This window comes from Megalobrama amblycephala, linkage group LG14 (assembly GCF_018812025.1).
Source record: "Megalobrama amblycephala isolate DHTTF-2021 linkage group LG14, ASM1881202v1, whole genome shotgun sequence".
Lineage (NCBI taxonomy): Eukaryota > Metazoa > Chordata > Actinopteri > Cypriniformes > Xenocyprididae > Megalobrama > Megalobrama amblycephala.
The window spans coordinates 32,128,241-32,136,264 of NC_063057.1; the positions used below are offsets into that span (position 1 = coordinate 32,128,241).

An 8,024-nucleotide genomic window follows, 5' to 3' on the forward strand; every position below is an offset into this window, starting at 1 on the left:
CAACAATGCTGCCAATGCTTGCTATTGTTAAAAGGTACCCATGTAGCCCCATACAATCGCCTATATAACAACTTAGTTAAAGCTCCGACAATAATCAGGGGTTATGACTAGTTTTCTTTTTCTTTAGTTTCTTTCCATTAGACTAAAAAGACATGCAAAATCTCAAATTGTCCACTAGATAGTTGAAAATAGCAGTGTAGAAAACATGCACACTGTGGCAGAGTTTCCTTCACTGTTTCCTGCTCTTGTGAAAAACACTGAAGAAGACCATCATCTCTGTGTGAACTGATTATTCTGTAGAAATCTGTGGAGTATAAAACAACTGCATGAATGTGAGGGGAATTAAAATAAATTGTTAATGAAATCAGAGTTGTGTTAAGATATTTAATGTTTTTTTTAGAAAAGCTCTTTTTTCCACTTGATTCGCTGCCGTCCTGAATATCTGTGTGTGTCCCTGTGAGGCTGTTCTAGTTTTGACCTAAATAATTTAATAATTAGATTAATTTAATGATTTAATTCAGTGTGTTCAGATCTATGGGGCCTAAATAATGTATTCTAGAAAGAGCAAAGTGGGTTCGGCCTCTAGAATATTAGAATATTAATCAATCGCCTCTGTCTAATGACCAAGACTGACGAGTTTGTGAATATGAGATCGTATTCCTGACCAGTGCTGCTGTGATTCTGATGATCACCTGTAGAGGGCGACACTTCACTGTTTTACAGGGGTCAAAGGTCAAAACAGTGCAGGTTTGAAGTTCATGTAGATCTGGATTATTTCTGAGATGTTGATGTGATCTCTGATCCAGATTCAGATTTATTTATTTATTTTTTAATAGACTTCTACATTTATCCATTTATTACATTTCTTTATTTCACTGATTCATGTGTTCCAGATATACAGTAGAAACAGACTTTCATTCACACATAATCTTTCACACACTGAATGGTTTTTGCAGTAAAAAATAATAAATAAACAGATAACTTATAAAGTGATTTACAATATTGAATATGATTTGATGGACAGATTCAGATTCCACACTGAATCCAGTTCAGTTCTCTGATCCAAACATCTGAACTGAATCCAGATCAGTGTTCACTGATATCAACATTCATAATTACAGTATTACTGATGATTATGACACTTTGACACGCTCATATTCTCCTCCAGATGGCGTAGTTTACTGCTCTTGAAATAAAATCCACTTCACTTTCAGTTTGATCTTGTTTTTCAGTGTGATTTTCTTTTCTTTCTTAGATCAGACACATAAAGGTTCAGCAGTGACTGTATTTTTCAGTATAGATCGCTCACATTCACATAAATCACACAAATGAAATGTTCTTGCAGGTCAAATGTCTGTGAAAAACACTCTTTTGAAGGTCCATTCATCCCTCCTTCGCTCCGCTCGTCCTGTAAGAGTCTCTGGGATGATGTAGTCTCATCCAACATCTCTGTCCCGTTTGTGTCCTTTATTATTATTATGATTATTGCTTCATTAAAGTTGATTTTTCCATCAGTTCCAGCTGCACACGTCAGTAGTTTCTGTCAGTGGATTATATTTCATCTGTCAGTGAATGACTCTCTACAGCTTCATCATGACAAACTGAAGAAAATCAAGATTACAGATCATTTAATAAATCTTTATAAACAGCTCCAGATGAACTCAAACTCTGTGATGGTAAAATACTCACAGTTTGGTCTTTTTGGATCCACACTGTCCTGTTGATGAAACATCATGGATCTTTTCTTCTTTAATTCTTCAGATTGTGAGTTTTTCTCTCTGTTCTCCTGGTTTTTGTTGTTCAGTTGTTTCTGAATCTTCAGATTCGGTCCGTCACACATCATCTCCAGTCCATTAACCTTTATTCTCTCTGCTTGGGGAAAAAAAACGATTTATTATTTGCATTGCTGCCAAAAAATGGTCTAAATTCAGAACATTTGAGATAAATCATGTTTAACACACGCAGACAGTCGAGTGTCAGCTGATGTATTCTGAGTCAAATCATTTTTGAAAGTTTAATTCTCTATATAGAAATACACTGTAAATGTAAAAATTCCCTCTATTGAACTCTGAACATTTACTATCCAGGAAAACAAGAAACAGTTTATCTCACAGACATTTTGCTGTTTATGGACAATGATTATGAAATATTAGCATGCATTTGTCAAATCATTGTTTAACCAAAAGACCTAATTGCAATAAATATAATGTAAAAAAAAAAAAAACATCATATATTTATATGAAAAATAAAACACATTTGTCCTAAAAGCACAGTTCAACCTTTCAAAAGACCTTCATATCATTCTAATATATAATATTTCTAATACATTAAATATTAAACCATATTATTATATTTATTTATTATATTATTTTCCTGATACACGTGTTATTTGAAACATTAAATGAGTTTAAAGCTGACTTACGAGAAGCATGAGATCCACAGCAGTCTTCTGTATAATCACAGATCAAGACACTTTGACTTCTGGACGAGCGTCTCAAACGTCAAAAGACGTCAGAAAGTGTTTAAACATTAACCCTGAACCAACTTTATCACCTCAATCTCAGAGTTAAATTATATATGAACTTTGATATGCTCATGGATAAAAAAGTAAAGAGTATAAATTGTTTGTTTAGTGAATTTATATTTGCAACAGATGAAGAATCAGTGCACTGAAATAATGACATTTATTATAAGAAGGTTCATACATTAGATCCAAAATATTGATATTGACGACATGATTAAAGGGATAGTTCAACCAAAAATGAAAATATCTCACCCTCATATGTTGTTTCAAACCACTTTTGTGGCACACTGTTATTTATTTATTTATTTTGTATGTATTTATTTTTAAAGTGCAACATTTGTTAACAGTTTCTACTGTTATAGATATTGTGGTATATTGTGGTATGTTGTGTATAAAACATGAAGGTTGAAGATCTGAGCTGAAAGACTGGAAGTGTAAAGTAATTAAATCTGTGTTCACACTTGGCATGTTTGATTGATTTAAACTAACTCTGGTGCGATCGCTCTGTTAATGCGGTTCATTTGAATAAGTGTGAACGCTGCCATCTGAACCCTGGTTTGCTGAAAATGAACTGTGGTGCGGTTCGAATGATATATAATGAACAACACGCACCAAAGACACGTAAACGAACTGCAGAATTCAGTATTGAGCTCTTGTTGATCTGAACCGCTTCAGTTCATCTGTTACTGATGTTTTAATAAATGAGAGACGTTCATGTTCAGCTGCTGGAGTTTATTACACTTCAGTCTCATCTGCAGGTTTATAATCATGTTTCCATCGTTCATGATTTCCATTCCATCACTCTTTCTCCTTATCTAAAGCTGAACTTTGACTGTCTTTTCATTTTCATCTGTCAGTGAAGAAAGTAATCCATCACGATGTTGATGCTCAGATCCTGGATTTAGTTCTGATCAGTTCAGCTGAAGCACTGATGAGCAGATATATAGTGCGCACTGCAACTGGGGTAATCTTTCAGCTGAAACTCCAATTATTTGTGTTTGGAATAACTATTATTTAAGTTCATCGTAAATATGAGATGTTACTTCAGTATAATTCCTGCAGAAATGCTCAGAGTTTATCATCAATCAGATCTGAATGTGTTTTATCAGTTTTGAAAGCAGTGTGTTAACATTGGAGAAATCTGCTGCAGGTATATAGTGTTTCACAGATGGTGAAGAATGAATGAAAAACATGCTCATGGATTGTGTGAAATCCATTTTGTGTGAAAGCAATGAACAATGTTTCAGTTTATCCACATAGACTTCTGTGTCACTGAAGAGTTTTGAAAATGTGGCTTCAGTTTCGACCGACGCTTGTTATGAAATAAAAAGCCTGTAAATGTCGGTGTTTCCAAAATGAAACATGAGCTGTTAGTTGTGAGTGTCTGATTTAGAGAACTGTGTTTAGAGTTTTGCAAAAAGTTTGTTTTACAATTTCAAAGTGAGTGTAAAGCAGAAAATGATGTAGATTTGCAGTTGGAGATTCAGTTCATGAGTGAATGTTTTCACTGAGTAAAGCCTCAAGATACACTTTCAGTGTGTAAACAGTTTAAAAATGTAATTGTGCAATACAGATTTACATTTCTGTTTATTATAATAAAAACTTACTTTTGTTGAGATTTAAAGAAAAGCTCTTTACAACACAACTAAAGATCAAGTGTTTTAATCACCTTGTGATGAGCTGAAGAGACTGCTGATCTGCTGGTGATGTTGTCTGAAGCTGTAAATGCAGCACCAAATTAACACGTGATGAGCTGATTCTCGCTTTGAGACACTCGAGTTTGAATCTGTGGTCTTTGTGGCCCATAATCTGATTAAAACAGTAATGTGTGTAGAGTATGAAACCAGTCATAATGTTGTTTTCATGAGTTCACTTGCCCATTCAGTCTAACAGTTTTTTAATTCTCTTTGACCCTACTTTCACAAGGTGTACATTTACAAAACTAAAAAACACCAAACTGATCACACTTGTACCACAGCTATTCTTTCCTTTCAAACCTGATCTGATGCTTTCATTCTAGTTTGACATATTTTCATTGAACATAATCACTGTTTCAAACACAAGTTTAGAAGAGATCTCAGTAACATCACTCAGACTTTACTCCTTAGCTAAAGACTTTGGTCAAGTGTGTGAACTCAATCATTTCTATAACATGCATTAATAAACAAATTAGTCAAAGAAAGGTTTCCTTTCCTGTACAATTATCCTAATAACGGCTTCTGATACATTACTATTTCCAACAACAAATGATGTGACCTACAAACTGTACAGTTTTCTTACTGAATCAACAATTTAGAGTGATGTTCACCTGAAATTATGGCACACTTTGGAAACTTTCTCACTAAACTAAGAGGAGACAAATGTGAGTTTCAGAGTCTCTAAGGAGAAAAATCTGAGCACAGTGTGTGATGTTATTGAGATCTCTTCTAAAACTTTATTACAGACCATTGTGAGAGTGTTAGTGTTTTTGTCTCAGGAGACAAGAGTGAGAAGCAGGAGACTCAAGCAGAAGTCTCCACTGATGTTCATTTAACCTCATTTATATCTAGCAGATGGGTTATCTTCTGTCTCATTCAGGCACATCATTTCAATTAAGCACAATACATGCATTTGTCATATTTAAGTTTAGTGTTGACAGTGTTTTGTTGCACAATGATTTAACAGAAGAAATCATGACTGTAACAATGTTCTATAATAGGAAAGAAGAGGACGGGGTCGGCTTAACTGCTGCTGGTGGCTTTTATTTAAATTCTCCTCAATCAAACAGAAAGTCACGCTAACAGCTCTCAATATAACACAGGGCATAAACCATATAAACTTCAGCTCTCCAACGCACGTTCCACCAGTCAGCAGTCTTTCCCTTTCTGCCAGCTTCTCATTTGAACATGTTGCTCCCGAACTTTTTATTAAAACATCCTTTATTAAATTGATTTACAAATTCATGTTTTAGTTTACACAGAAACGATAATTGTATTGTTTTCAAAAACTTGCACATTGAAACCTGTTTGAAAGGTTTTGTTTTCATGCATACAAAATGTTGCCAAGTAAATGAACAGCCAAAATGCATTAAAAAAGTGTTGAAAATGGTGTCGTGTAAATGGTCCCTCAGTCTGGTTGTTTGTCATTTAGTGTGTAAAATCTTCCAGAATCCAGGAAAGGGATGGAGTCTGTGACAATGAGGATGATGATGATGATGATGTTCAGCTCTTCATCAGTGATGTTGTGTGTTCTTGAGATCATGATGAAGGTTTTGATGAGAGAATCTCTCCTCAGTTTTGACATCAGAATCAATCTTTACAGGATCATCTGAGACTAGAAATCACAAACATATATCAGATTATCTCATTGTTTTGGGTTTGTTTTTATGTTCTCAATCTATAACACTTTCTGTCAATGAAACACAATCACACATCTGTGAACTTTCAATAAGTTATAGATTCAATATTCAGACTGTGATGAATCTGTCTAAATGTGCCGTAAAGTGAAAAAAATAATAATAGTAAATCTGTAGCAAGTTCAGTAATGATCAAACACTCACAGATTGGCTTCATTATCTCCATACTGTGGCATCTATCACGTGTCTCTCCTCTTCTCTCTTGTGATCCACTGGTTTGTGTCTCCATTTCTCTCTCTGTCTTCTTGTTTTCTGCTGCTCTGTGATTTCTGAGGCTCCAGCAGTTTTCTGGATGTGTGATTTTCTGAATCTGTTCAATCACACACAGAGTTTAGTTAAAGTCAGATTAATGTAGAATCAGAACATGAAGATGTTCAGCTGAAAGAACGACAGAAGAGAGGAAAATAAAGTGCAGTAAACATTAACCATCAGCATCAGTCTTTCCTCATGTTCTTCTTCATCCCTCTATAGATACGAGGAAAAGAAACAAGGACGGAGGAATCACAGAAAGATGATTTTGTAAATTGGTTTCTTGTATTTTTGAAGTTGTTAAAGTCGAGCGTCACTTTAAATCATGTTTCTCAGCTGCATGAACACAGATCTCTTTCAGCAGAACATCATTCTGTCTTCATTTACACAAGATCAACACTGATAATCAGATCCAGAACTTTCATCTCTTTCCTTCTCATCACAACATGACAGTAAATTACACTTCATCAGTTCAGTTCAGCAATAAAACACTTCAAGATAAAACATGTTTCTACATTCATCATGTAAAAGGAGTAAAAACATTAAAGATTTTTTAGGCTTTGTTGCCACTGACATTTAAAGTGTACTAAAACTGTAAAAAGTGTAAAAACTACAAATAAATATTAAAGTGTTTTAATCACCTGAGCAGAAAAGAGGAAACATTGACGCAGCTCTGAGATCTGTGCTGATGCTGCTGTTTGAGCTTCTGAAGTTTTTATAACGTTTTATGACAAGCTAAAGACACTGTCAAATCAAACTTAAGGAGGCGTGGTCTATCACTGTGGTCCCATCACAGGAAATGATGGGGTGGTTAACAACACTCTCACACTTTGCTCTTCCTCATTCTCTTCCTCTCAGATTGTTCATATCATCATCATTCAGTTCACCTGTGCTCTCTTCTGAACATATTTCATTCAGTTGTTTGATCACTTCATTACAGACAAGTGTGAACAATGTTGAGCTGTTGTGTTTATCACGACACAAGTGCATCACAGTGTGTTTTAGTGAGTGCATGAGTGCATGAGTCAGGAAGTTGTTTAAGGAAGTGTGTTTGTTTCAGGCACATTCCTGTGTTGAAAGTGCGGTTGGAAGGTTGTTTTATCCTCTCTTGTTATTGAAGATGAGTCATTAATGCTGCAGTTAATGCTGGAGTTTTGATGTTTGTGATTCTTATTGTGAGGAATATGTTTTCTCCTCATTGAATTTATTAAACATCAGAAAGTTGAGTTTGAGAGAGTTTCACGTGTAGATAGAGTGTTTTATGAGGGAAGTTTTTCAAATTTATACTGAAGTCATCCTTTTCTAAAAGCAGTGTTCATTACATTTCTAAAAGCTGCTTAACTCATGATCTGATTGATTCCTGTTTAAACTCATTATGGTCCTGGTCACACTATCACACTATTAAAAAAATCATACAAGCAGGTACAAATAATTAACTCTTATTATTAATAATTAAATACAAAGAATACATATCTGAATTTATGATTTATAAAAAGGTTTTTAAGCACTATTTTTTAGACAGCCCACCCCCCACCTGTGGGACATTTATCATTATACATTTATAACTATAATATCTCAGTCTAAACCTAAAGTAATCTTGACAAACTAAATCATTTGAAAGATTTCAGACTCTAGTTTTCATATCTGGTGAAAGAAATGACAGATGTGACGTCTGGGGACTTTTTTTTGGTGTGTGTGTGTGTGTGTGTATGTCTCTCTCTCCTCTCTCTCTCTCCTCCTCCTCCTCCTCTTCCTTCTCTTTCTTGCTCTTAGGTGACTCTGCATGCGTCTGCTGATTGGTTCCTTAAAGTCTTTTGTAATACCGGACTCAAAGAGGCGGGAGAGAGATAGCAGAGC

The 8,024-nt window shown here is 34.8% G+C and overlaps 1 long non-coding RNA gene across 2 annotated transcripts; it reads right to left on the reverse strand.

Moving 5' to 3' along the window:
- Window positions 1-1,196: 1,196 nt before the first annotated feature.
- LOC125246211 lies at window positions 1,197-2,568 on the reverse strand. Of its 2 annotated transcripts, none has more exons than XR_007179772.1 (3): window positions 2,423-2,568; window positions 1,690-1,869; window positions 1,197-1,601 (listed from the first exon to the last, which is right to left on the reverse strand). It is a non-coding gene; the product is annotated as an uncharacterized LOC125246211 (long non-coding RNA). The 2 variants fall into 2 exon arrangements; XR_007179773.1 differs by having other exon boundaries at window positions 1,690-1,872; window positions 2,423-2,516.
- Window positions 2,569-8,024: the final 5,456 nt, after the last annotated feature.